Genomic DNA, 13,108 nt, shown 5'->3' on the forward strand with positions numbered 1-13,108 from the left:
ATTAGGGCAGAAAACCGGTTGTTAAATTATTTGAATCCCACCACTGGATACACCCCCAATTGTTGTTTTATTTTATTTAAATTATTTATATAGATGCCCCTCTGGGTGGCTGGCTCACATCAAAAAGATCTTTTTAGTTTTAAGGCCTTCATGATTTATACAAGACAAGTATGTGAGTTTGGGTCTGTCTCTTGGTATTAGCCATGACACCTTTTTACCTTTATGGTCAAGTTGACATGTAAGTTTAAATATCCAATATTGTCTTTATATTTTTGTTGTTATCTTCCTGGTTGCATCTGACTGGCTAGAATTTAAAGTGGAATATTCATTTAGATGGGCTTTTGGCTGATTAAGAAATGTATGGTTTTAAATTAATTTGAAACCTGCATGGGATGAAAAAGCTAATGGATTGCAGCCCAAACTGGTCATCCTTTTCTTTTTGCATTAACTTTCTCGCCTCTCCTCCCCTCTTCTTCTATATTACTTTTGTTGAAAACAATCACCATCTGCTTTTCTTTATATTTCCCTGGTTTTGCTTTCCTTTTTGTATATTTATATTAGTTTAATCAAAGTCTAGTTAGTCAGCTGTGATTTATTCTGATTTTATATAATATATTTTCATCTTTGCATTTATTTTATAATTTGTCCCACTTCTTTTGACAATTTGCAAGTTGGTCCAGCAAATAGCATTTAAATATTCATCTCTGTTTAATTAAATTTCATTCATTAATTCAAGCCGATCTTTATTGATCTTGCAGGAAAGGTAATGGTAAAGCTTGAGCAACCTAATATTTTATGTTTTACCCAATATACTGGCAGTATGACTTTGGACATAAAACTGCTGAATTAGGAAAATTGTTGAGGCTCTGGTAGAATATTTTAACTGCAAAATTCTTAAAATTGTTTTTTTTCAAAACCATGGTAATATTTGGTTCACTTTGCAACAAGAATGTAGAGGTCATCTATGCTTAACACAAGACTAAATTTCCCATGGGTAAAAAATAAGATTTTTTAAAAAATTAAATTTATTGGCTGCCCATCTTACCACAGGGCAGTGATGGGATACAACTGGTATGCCCAGTACGGGTGTACTGGTGCCTGCTGGGAGCACCAGGTACTGTTCTGCTACACTGCTCTGGAGGGCCCGCTCTCCCGCTCTCCCGCTCTATTTGAGCCGAATGGGGCATTTGCGCATGCGCATGGAGCATACGGCTCCTGTGTGATACATCGGCGAGCAACTGGAACATTGCGGGCGATGGGTATGCATGCGAGCACTGCACGCGTGCACATGGTGGATGCTCAACCCTGTTGCCGCGTACTGGTTGCAATGCAATACTGCAACGTGCTCTACATGGGGCTGCCCTTGAAGAGCATCCGGTGACTTCAGCTAGTCCAGAATGCGGCCGCGCGAGTGATTGTGGGTGCACCTCAGTTCACCCACATAACACCTATCCTCCGCGAGCTGCGCTGGCTACCTGTTGATCTCCGTGTGCGCTTCAAGGTGCTTCTTACCACCTATAAAGCCCTTCATGGTAGTGGATCTGGGTACTTGAGAGACCGCCTCCTGCCGATTACCTCCTCGAGACCGATTAGATCTCATAGATTAGGCCTCCTCCGAGTGCCATCTGTCAGCCAGTGCCGGCTGGCCACTACGCGGAGGAGAGCCTTTTCAGTAGCAGCTCCGACCCTCTGGAACGATCTCCCCGTGGAGATTCGTACCCTCACCACCCTTCAGACCTTCCGCGCAGCCCTCAAGAGCTGGCTATCCCGCCAGGCCTGGGGGTAAAGATTTGATCCGCCCCCACCCGAATGTTGAATGAATGTTGTTTATTTTTTAATTATGTGTTATGTTATATGTTACTGTTTGTATCCCCTCCCTATAAGTTGTTAGCCGCCCTGAGTCCCCTCAGGGAAAAGGGCGGCCTATAAATAAACTTATTCCTATTCCTATTCCTATTCCTATTCCTAATGGGAGCTGGAACCCACCACTGCCAGGGCTACCAAGCATGATAACCAAACTAAAAAAATTAAAATGGATTCGTTTCATTAGTATGAGCTGTTGTGGTGCAGTGATGAGAATGCAGTACTGTAGGCCATTTATGCTGCCTGCCGGCTGCCTGCAATTTGGTAGTTCGAATCTCACCAGGTTGACTCAGCCTTCCAGTCTTCTGAGGTCAGTGAAATTTGCTTTCCAGCCCTCTCTAAGCAGTTTACAGAGTCAGCATATTGTCCCCAATAATCTGGGTCCTCATTTTACCCACCTCAGAAGGATGGAAGACTGAGTCAACCTTGAGCCTGGTGAGATGTGAACTGCCAAATTACAGGCAGATGGCAGGCAGCAGAAGTAGCCTGTAGTACTGTGCTCTAACCATTATGCCACCACAACTCACAAACTGCTTTGTGAGGACTGTAAAGCACTGTGAAGCTGTATATGCTAAGTGCTATCGCTATTGCTATTCCACTGATAATCACAAGAGGCACATATGCAGGACCGAGATATAGCAGAATGAGATATTTTGTATAAAATATATTTAAATCGTATTAGTAGAGATGTGTTATCCCAAACATAATATTTTTTTATTTTTTATATTACAATAGTGTGTGTGAGAGAGGGGGGGGAAAGAGAGAGACACTTGCATGGGTGAGTGTGTGTGTGTGTGTGTGAGAGAGAGAGAGAGACAGACAGACAGACAGAGACAGAGACAGAGACAGAGACAGAGAGAAGAACAAGGAAATTGGTAGTTGTGCCAGCGTAATTCAAGCCCTGCCTCTTTGTATGTGTACCCCAATGTGTTACGGGACAGCCGCAAAGTCACAGCAGACTCTATTGCCATAATTAATCCCAAGCTTTAATTAGGGATAAACACTCCTTCCAGATGTACTTTGATCTGTAAAGTGATGAAAAATAAGTATAGAAACTATTTCCAGATCCTAGCATTTCTTGGCCTATTCTCTCACTTTTGATTGCAACCAAACTAAAGCAGTTGGTAAGGTTTGCTTATTTTCCCTTCTGCCTATTTTCCTTCACTGGTAGTTGCTTAATTCCTTGATATCTGTGCAGTAGGTATCTGGACACGGTCTGAATACAGCAATGAAACAATTGGTTTGAACCAAAATAAGACTGGGTCTAATTGTATGGATGGGAGGACACTTGCTGATTCAGAGAGGAGAAAACAAGGATATGGGAAAATCAAGTGCGACACTTTGAATCAAGCTTGCCACTTGGGCTCCATGTTTTTATGGACAAGTGGATTGTTCTGATCTTCTTCTTTTCAATTTCTCAATCTAGACTACAGCCCTGGTGATTTTCTGTTGGTGTCTCTTTAATGTACTTATAATCAAATCTGACTCTCCTCAGATCAGCCAAAGTCTGCTGTTGCCAGTTGCTTTGACAGCATTGTTGTTGTTAGTTGCGAAGTTGTGTCCAACCCATCGAGACCCCGTGGACAACGTTCCTCCAGGCCTTCCTATCCTCTACCATCCCCCGGAGTCCATTTAGACTCACGCCAACTGCTTCAGTGACTCCATCCAGCCGCCCCATTTTATGCCCTCAATCTTTCCCAGCATTAGACTCTTCTCCAGTGAGTCCTTCCTTCTCATTAGGTGGGCAAAGTATTTGAGTTTCATCTTCAAGATCACAGGATGACAGCATTAAATGCTCTTTTTTGTACTCTGCATGGGGCTATCCTTAAGAGAGCATTTGGAAGCTACAGCTGGTGCAGAGTGCAGTGGCATAGGCAATTCATGAACGCCAAGAAAGCCCATGTAACACTATTGCTCTGTGAGCTGCATTGGCTCCTGGTCTGCTTCTGAGGACAGTTCAAGGTAATGCTAATGACCTTTAAAGCCGTTCATGGCATGGGTCCAGGCACTTGAGCGATTGTCTCATCCCACGGGAGTTGGCCCGTTCCAACCTTGAAGGCAGAGGAGGCATGCTGAGACCTTGTCAGCCCAATTATTCCAGCTGATAGGATCCAGGAGAAGGGTCTTCTTTGCCATTGCACCTGCCCTGCAGAACATCTTGAGGACCCGGATTGTTGGGGGCAATATGCTGACTCTCTGTAAACCGCTTAGAGAGGGCTGAAAGCCCTATGAAGCGGTATATAAGTCTACTGCTATTGCTATTGCTATTGCTATCTTGGCTCCCGATGTCAGGTTGACCCCAACCCTCCTATCCTTTCATAAAAGCCTAAATTCCTGGCTCTGCCAGTTTGCTTGGGGCTCCAATGGGGGAACAGCACAGTGGAGGGGGTGGATCAATTAACAACAGATCCCACCTCCCCCCCCATATCCTGCTTCTATCCTCCCCATCTTTTAATTGGGCCACAGAGTTTGGATTTTGTATTATGTTTTTGTTTATATAGTTTTTATCTTTTATGGTTGTAAGCAGCCCAGAGTTACCCTTGGGTAAGATAGGCAGCCTATACCTTTTATAAACAATTAAAATAAAGAATTGATACTCTAAACCCTGTGAAAATCAGTAATACAGATTAAAAATGGAAAGCTCCTCTTTTTCTTTCTATAGTTAAAACTCGTTTATGTTGATTGCTTTTATTTAGTGTCCCATGGCAGTCACTTACTGTTGCATCTTATGATTTATGATGACTGTATTTTATGATTATGAGAATGATTTATCACTTGTTGCTTCTATGTACACTGAGAGCTTATGTGCTGGAGACATATTCAGAGGGGGAGGGAGAAAGAGAGAGAGAGAAAGGAGTGGTAGATAGAGGTCTTCAGGATCAGAACTCCCATGGTGTCACAGTTTCTAGCCTCTTAACCACTACCCCAGACTAGCTCTGTAAAATTTATATGTCTCTTTTTTATTATTGTAAGTCTCCAATGAAAGCAGAAGAGAGAGAGAGAATGTGTGTATGCGTGTGTGTGAATGTGAACATTTATGTTCAGATATACGGATTTCATTGCAAGGCTGAAATGCTCACACACGCTACACGATCACATGGAGAAGCAAAAGGCAGACGTTTTCTATTTGGAAGGCAGAGCACACATTTGGTGCAGATTTCATGCCAACAGCCAAGCTGTGACCTGCATGTATAAATGAGCCTGGACTCCGGTGTTTCGTCTTGTGGGGGTGGGGTGGGGCATGATCTCAAACTGGCAGGGTGATGACTCCAGGTCTCCCAAACTAAGTCATCGTAAGAGAGAGGAGGAGAAAAGGCAGCCTTTTTGTCTTCAAACTGAACATCCTTCTTCCACGAATGACATCTTAATGAGAAGCAGGTCACTCGTATCACAGAAACGTTGGTGCAGTAAAATAGAGTGTTGCTAATCCTAGAGTAAGAGAGCTGGAAGCAGCTTCTGGAGCTGCTGCAGCCGGCCTCCTGCTTGGAATGTGTGCTGCAGGGGAATGCAGCCGAGGAGGGAAGAGAGTCATACCAAGTTCCTGGCAGCAGCAAATTAGGCAAGGTCATGAGCAATCTCCTTGGTGTTAAATAGGACTGTGCTGCAACACTGGAATCCAGTGGAACACATGATTTGCAGTGTAAGTAAGAACTGACCTCTTAATAAGGACTCAGGGATGCTTATACAGAAAGGGACAGGGTACCCTATGATCCAAATTCTGGATGCCCAGAAACGTACCACTACATTTTTGTTTATGCAGTGTGATTGTGAGCGTTCTGAGAAATGTACCCACTGAAAGCAGAAATCTGAGGCAGGTAGATTCCTCTAAGTAAATGTTTATTGGATACATCATATCGGCACAGCTGGTGAAAACCAACTCTGAAAGTTCCTGTGGTTTTCACCTAATTAAAAGAATAAAACTTCCAGCTTCCTCAGTGTCATCAGTCACATGGTCCAATGAATACAGCTCACAGGCTCCTCTCCTCCTTCACCAGCCACCTGTTACAATGACCTTGGTTCCCACAGGAAAACTTTTTATTTTGACTGTACGCTGGGCTATCTAATTCTCCCCTTCCCTTCTCCTGCTGTGTGACAACTGTGAGGCAGCACAAGATGGCTTCAGTCAGGTTCGCTTCGGAGTTGCTAGTGATGGTGCTGTTGACCTGAAAAATGAAATCTGCACCTAGGGGAAAAACAATAGGATAATGATGATGAATAGTGTGATGGAATCACCAGAATGGTCCCCCCCCCAAAAAAAAACCCCAAATGGTAAAGGTAAGGTAAAGGAGTCCCTGTAGAGTTTTACTCTGCTAGCCGCAATTGACTTTAGGGGGCAGTGCTCATCTCTGTTTCAAGGCCATTGAGCCAGCGCTGTCCAAAGACATTATCATGGTCATGTGGACAGTATGATATCACAGAGCACTGTTACCTTCCCATTGAAGTGTACCTATTTACCTACTCACATCTGTGTGCTTTTGAACTGGTAGATAGGCAGGAGCAGAGATGAGGATAGGAGCTCACCCCATCACGTGGCCTTCGGGTCTCGAACCTGGGCATTAACCAGGTTCTACCTAGTTAACCGCTGAGCCATGGTATCATCCCCAACCAACTGGTAGTGAGGCAAAAAGAATAGATTTGCCATGCCCATTAGAATTAGATACCTCAATGTTCTGCCCCCCTTCTCCGCTCGTTAAACAGATGACAGGCAAACAACTTAGAAGGAACTCTTTTTATCAGTTCTCGGCTCAGACTGGCTGCGAGCCAAAATAAACCTAATTACAGTCTCTGCCTGAAGATAACAGAATGAAAAACAAATCTTTCTTACGGCAACACAAGTTGAACAAAACGAAAGCAAAGCACTTCTTCCAAAGTCTCTACGAATCAGGGTTACAGAAAAACAAAGCACTTTTCCAAGTGTATCTTACATAAACCACGACTGATGATCAATCAATGTTGAACGAACCAAGGAACGTTGACTCCTGCAACTAGGGCGTGGCACCATCCGTCCTTTTATCCTCAGAATATGCCCCTAATGAGCCCCAGCTGCATAATTAAACTTGCATCCCGAAAAGACTCACAGAAAACTGCTGCTGAGTCACAACACCTCAATATATGAAGAAAAGCGGCAAGAATGTTTTAGTTCGTTCACTGTCACCTTGCAATCCCAGCATGATACAAACATACTCTGGCTATTTCCTTTTTTCCCTCTTGTTATGTCCCCATGAAGTTGCATTCTGTTGGTCCCAGTCCATGCACAAGGCAAGTTTAAGCTCAATTTCATTTTACTGGTGTAGAGGTTGTCCACCCCCCACCCATCTTTATTGTTAGCCTATTCTGCCAAAGCCTCAAGATATATATCAGCTTTTAGAAGCAAGAGAGAGATTGGCAGTGGGAGAAATAATGTCACGCTGGTATACTTTTCCATTGTTTAAGCATAGGCAGAGAGCAGTTCCGTTCAACAATGGGAAACGGTTACAAGATACATTTGTCCTGAATCAGCAGAGTTGCAAAATACTTATGGATTTTTTTTTTGGGGGGGGGGGATAAGAAAGGCTCCAGGGAATTTTACTTCAGGAGTCCAATCTGCACACAGTGTACTCAGAGTAAACACGTGACACAAACCTACAGGGATCTTACCAGCTCTATTATTGCTATGCCCATTTATCTGAACTGAAATTGGAGTGGTTCACCCTTCAAATGAGTCCTTAAACATTTAACCTCTTGCCCCTTTTTTAATTGAAAAAAAAAACTTTATTTCTTTTCCCAACACACTGGCTTTCTACGTGCCAGGGGGCTAAAATAACCATGCTGTTTTATCATTCAGCATAATGTTAAGTTGCAAAATATTTCACAAGATCAGTGCAGCAAAACCTTAAACTAAATGCATTTCTTTTTAATATTCTTTTAATATCAATAAGAATAGAGCAGGTGTAACTAAGACTTTAGGATGTGGCTTCTCTAAGACCTAGTTGCACTCTTTGAATGTTTTTATCACTAGAAAGGTGTGATTACTGAATGGATCAAGCTTTTCATAGAAAGTTCAGAATTTCTTGGACTCCAAGAATGCTGTTTATCCATACATCCAGATTTTGGTTTCATGGTTTGGTTTGGGTTTTTTTTTCTATAACAAAAGATCTTCTCATGTTTATTAAGTTTGATGTTAAACCAGAATTACATGACTGAGAGTTTAGGTATTATGGCCAAATGGTTTTAGACTGGATTCAAATAAGTTGTCTGTGTAGGTCAGTGATGCTAACCTTTTTCCTATTGTATGCCAAAAGTGGGGAGGAGGAGTGCAGGGGGGGGGTCTTGCGTGGGCGTGCCACACCAATAATCCTTACCCTAAACCCTGCCCTTCCCCGAACCTTTTGGCATATAATTGACCCGTTTTTCGGCCTCCCCAGGCTCCAGAGGCTTTCTAGGAGCCTGGGGAGGGCAAAAACAGCATCCCCTGCCCCCCAAGGCCCTTACAAATGGCTCCGCGTGTGGCACACATGCCATAGGTTCGCCATCATGGGTATAGGTGAAGATGTTTTAAGGTAGCCAAGTATAGCAATTAAAAAGGCAAATGCTTTGAACATTTCCCCCTTATCTCCTAGTAAGTACCCTGCACAGATATGACTTTACATTGGATATGAGAGCTCCTCCCTTCCCTAAAATTTGAGACCATTTCCAAAGCAAACTGAGAAAAAATGCTTTTGCTACATGTTTAAAAAGGAATAGACAGGACAATATGATGGATATGAAGGCCAAGTTCTTACTTATTATTTATTTAAATCCAGAAAAATGAGTCCTACCTTGGTTTCTGTCAGTTTTGTTATAATGATTCAGAAGACTACCTTGCTGGGAAAGAAATTATCTTTGCTCACAGAAAAAAAAAACCATGCATTGCTGTTGATTAAATGGGAAAGTAACAGGGTCAAAGGCACATCATTTATCTGGCTTTAAATAAGCCACTTGTGACCCCAAAGTGCTTTTGAAAGAACATGCTTCTGAATGTTATTACATTTTATGAAACCAGGAATCTACCCTCACCTACCCAATGAATACTCAAGCAAGATTTATAACTATAACAGAAAGAATTTCCATTTAAGGAAAACATGATAGGGATAGACAAAGCCTAGAACCTAATGGTAGCTATGTCCTCCCAGAAGAGGCAAACAGCAGGTGATTGTTTTTGCATGTCTATATGTTTGTTTGTGTGTGTGTGTGTGTGTGTGTGTGTTGTGTGCCTGGCAGTTGCATCTGCAAGACACAAAAGGGGTGCAGCTTGCATAGTGAGATCACAATGCCCTATGGTAGCTTTTCCATTCTGAATCCCTTTGGCCTTCCTGCTGGCATTGATGGTACCTTGGAAAAGAGACAGAAGGAAATGAACCCCCCTCCAGATTAGCAATCTCACGATAAAGAGCCAACAGAGTGAAAGATAAAAAGGAGATACACAATCCATCCTTAACACTTCCATCCTATCCAGACAAATCATATGAATCCAGTCCTCCTTTTCCACCATTTGGCCAAGGCTGTCTCACTAACGCAATTTTCAATTGTAGCTCGCTGCCCCTTGTGCTCAATAAATTAGGAGATGCTGGATAGTTGGAGCAACTGAAGTAGCAGTCAAACTTTTTGACAAGGTATATGAATGTGAAGTTCTTGCCAGATACAAAACTTGCAAGTTTTGAAATCAAGGGAAGTTTTATTATTTATCATTACTCCAAAGAGAGAGGGAGAGAGGGAGAGAGACTGAAAAACCCAAATGAGAGAGAAGTTAAGTGAATTTGTAATGGTATATGGAAGTGTTAGAATAAAAATTTGATCAGGTTCCAAGCCAGAAGAAAGGTGCAGGAAATAATTGGAAAGGATTCTGTTTATTGATGAGCAGGACCATAGATTCAGTTCTGGGACAGCTGACGAAATGGTTGAATGAGTGAATGGATCTTTATAGGTTTCTGTAACTTTGAAGTTTCTACTTTTCTGGGGATTGTGCAATGAAGGGGCTTGTGTCTTTTGCTATTTCAGTGGTGGTAGGTTAATCCTATTATGTCCTAAAAGGTCATGTCCTTTCCTTAGTATTTGGGTGGGGGAATACAAATTCTTAATCCCATCACCTGGAGCTGAAGGTGTTGTGAATAGATTGGCACAGTCTTTGTTAATGGGAACAAAATATCCCTCTCTAAAGACTTCAGGCATCTGCTGGAGGCTGTTTTACTATGCTTTCTGTCTTTAAGAGCATGTTTCTCCATTTCTCCTTTGGGGAAATATAATATTCTGCCTCTATTGATATTCCTCAAAAATATTTCATTCTCTGGGAGGGGATGCATAATTACTTCTTACAGAAGATTTTTTTTAAAAAAATATTGATTCATTGATTCATTGATTTGTTGATTCATTGATTCTTTGATTCGTTGATCCTTTGATTCTTTGATTCTTTGATTCTTTGATTCGTTGATTCTTTGATTCTTTGATTCATTCATTTATTCATTTATTCAATAGCTGCCCAACTCTACAATTAACACTGGGTGGTGTATATTAAAAGCATAAAAAATAATTAGAAATAATTAAAACAGTACAGAATAAATAGATATGACACTAAGTAAAATGGTTACTATGGATGTTAAGGCAGCCAGTAAGTGGGGTCCTTAACACATTTAGAGCCTCAAGTCCAGGGACACAACCAAGTCTCAAAGCCTTGTGAAAGGCCAAAAGTCTCAGTGTCATCTTGATATCTGAAGGAAGAATATTCCAGAGGGCAGGAGCCATTAAATCTCTGCATAAAGAAATGAATATTAAAAAGGGAAGAAAATAAAGGCAAGATGGGAAAAAGTTTAACATTCAATTATGGAGGCTTAATTTATTTAAATATAAAAAATTAGGGCCTTGCAGCTTTTATTTTTCCATGTTTTGAAAAGGAGGCAGCATAAAATTCCTGTCTGCCAGCAAAAGCCAATTGGAAGTATATTATAAAGTGCTGGAGTTGACCTATAATGCCCTTCAAGCTTGACACTGGATATCTATGGGACTGCCTTCTAACAAGGTTGGCCTGATCTATTAGAAAAAGCTATTAATGCAGGGGTGTCAAACTTGCAGCGTCATGTTGTTGTCACGTGACGTATCGTGACTTCCCCCCCTTTGCTAAAATGGGGGTAGGCGTGGCGAGATGTGGCAGATCTGGCCCGCAAGCTGCAACTTTGACACTCCTGTATTAATGGTTCCACATTTTCAGGAGGGGAATGGAATCAAGGGTGTTCTTTCTTTGCAACACTGCTGCCATTACTCTGGAGCAGACTTAACTCCTTCCTACTGGCTTTTAAAAATCGGTTAGAAATGGAATTATTCTTCAGAGCATTTTCTGGATTTCTAAAAATTAATTTCTTAGCAAATAATGTTTGGAAATGTTTGGAAATGTTTATTCCATTTGTATGCCACCCTATTCCCGAGGGACTCAGTGCGGCTAACAAACAAAGGTGGGGGGGAATACAAACAAAAATACAAAGGACAAAACAAGTTAAAAACAAAGCAACAGTCGCAACAATTCAAGTGGGGCTGGGAACTCATCAGCCCCAGGCCTGCCAGGGGGCAGCCAGGTCTTAATGGCTTTGCGGAAAGCCTGAATGGTGGTGAGGGTCCGGATTTCCATGGGGAGATCATTCCAGAGGGCCGGAGCAGCCACAGAGAAGGCCCTCCCCCGAGGGGTCGACAGTCGACATTGGCTAGCAGATGGTATTTGGAGGAGACCTAATCTGTGGGATCTAATTGGTCGTAGGGAGGTAATTGGCAGGAGGCGGTCTCTCAAGTACCCAGGTCCAATACCATGTAGGGCTTTAAAAGTAACGACTAGCACCTTGAAGCGCATCCGGAGACCAACAGGCAGCCAGTGCAGCTTGCGGAGGATAGGTGTAACGTGGGTATACCGAGGTGCACCCACAATCGCTCTGGATAAGCTGAAGTCTCCAAATGCTGCATTCTGGATAAGCTGAAGTCTCCGAATGCTCTTCAAGGGCAGCCCCATGTAGAGCGTGTTACAGTAGTCCAGTCTTGAGGTCACAAGGGCGTGAGTGACTGTTCTAAGGGCCTCTCAGTTCAGGTAGGGACGCAATTGGTGCACCAGGTGAACCTGGGCAAATGTCCCCCTGGTCACAGCCGACAGATGATGTTCTAAAGTCAGCTGTGGGTCCAGGAGGACTCCCAAATTGCGAACCCTGTCTGAGGGGCGTATAATTTCATTCCCCAGCCTGAGAGATGGAATACAAGGCCAATCTTTGGGAGGGAAAAACACAAGCCACTAATGGCAATTTGGTGTCGCTGCAAAGACTAAGAATTGTCCAATAAGAAGTATGTTTCCGTGTGTGCTTGCATCTCTGTGCCAGGCATCTATTTTTTAAACTCTTGGAATGCTGGACCATAAAATTACCTCAGCAAGAAAAAAAAATGTAGGAAAAGGCAGGAAATGCAAACTAATCAAAACTTTGGTCTTGAGAAAAGTTTTAAACAATTAGAGGGGAAAAAAGAAATAGAGCAATTTGGAATCATTTAGTGTAATACACCAGATGCCTGCATTTCGTACATTTGGCATATTAAAAGAGATGAGGAAGACTGAAATAAATTGGACACAATGGTAAACTTTTTAAATAATAGTTATGACTCAGGAAAAACATAAGAGCACTCCATATGTACCCGAGACCCATCAGGCACAGATTCAATCCCAGCACTGTTTTTTTAAAATGCCTCAAAGCTTTTAACAAAGTTAAAGTTAAAAGCTCTAAGATATTTGACATTACAGCTGATTTACCTTTTCAGTGTATTGCTGCTTGTGAATTTTTATGTCTCTCAGCAATAATAAGTAAGCTGAAATTTGTTGCAATGAAAAGTGATAATATTCAGTGAATTAAAAAACGACGGAAATCAATACCTTATACGGCAAGTAGAGAATAAGAGAATAAGGGGGTAGATTTGTGTGTTGTGTTTGTGAGGCTTTCTACTAGGAAAAGATTAAATTCAGTAATACAATTACATAATAAGTGCTAATAAATATTGTTCCCTAGCAAAGAGTTTTAGGCCGTTTTATAAAGAACAAAATCCATATGGCGGTTAAAACTTTGGACTAGGTCCAGCTTCGAGTCCATCCTCAGCCACAGAAGCTCCCTGAATGATTTTGAGCCAGGCACACTCTCTTAGCCCTCTCTGCTTCACAGTGTTATGGGACTAAAATAAATATTTATTTATGTGGATTTAAAGGCTGCTTAACTCT

Source organism: Thamnophis elegans, chromosome 2 (genome assembly GCF_009769535.1).
Source record: "Thamnophis elegans isolate rThaEle1 chromosome 2, rThaEle1.pri, whole genome shotgun sequence".
Lineage (NCBI taxonomy): Eukaryota > Metazoa > Chordata > Lepidosauria > Squamata > Colubridae > Thamnophis > Thamnophis elegans.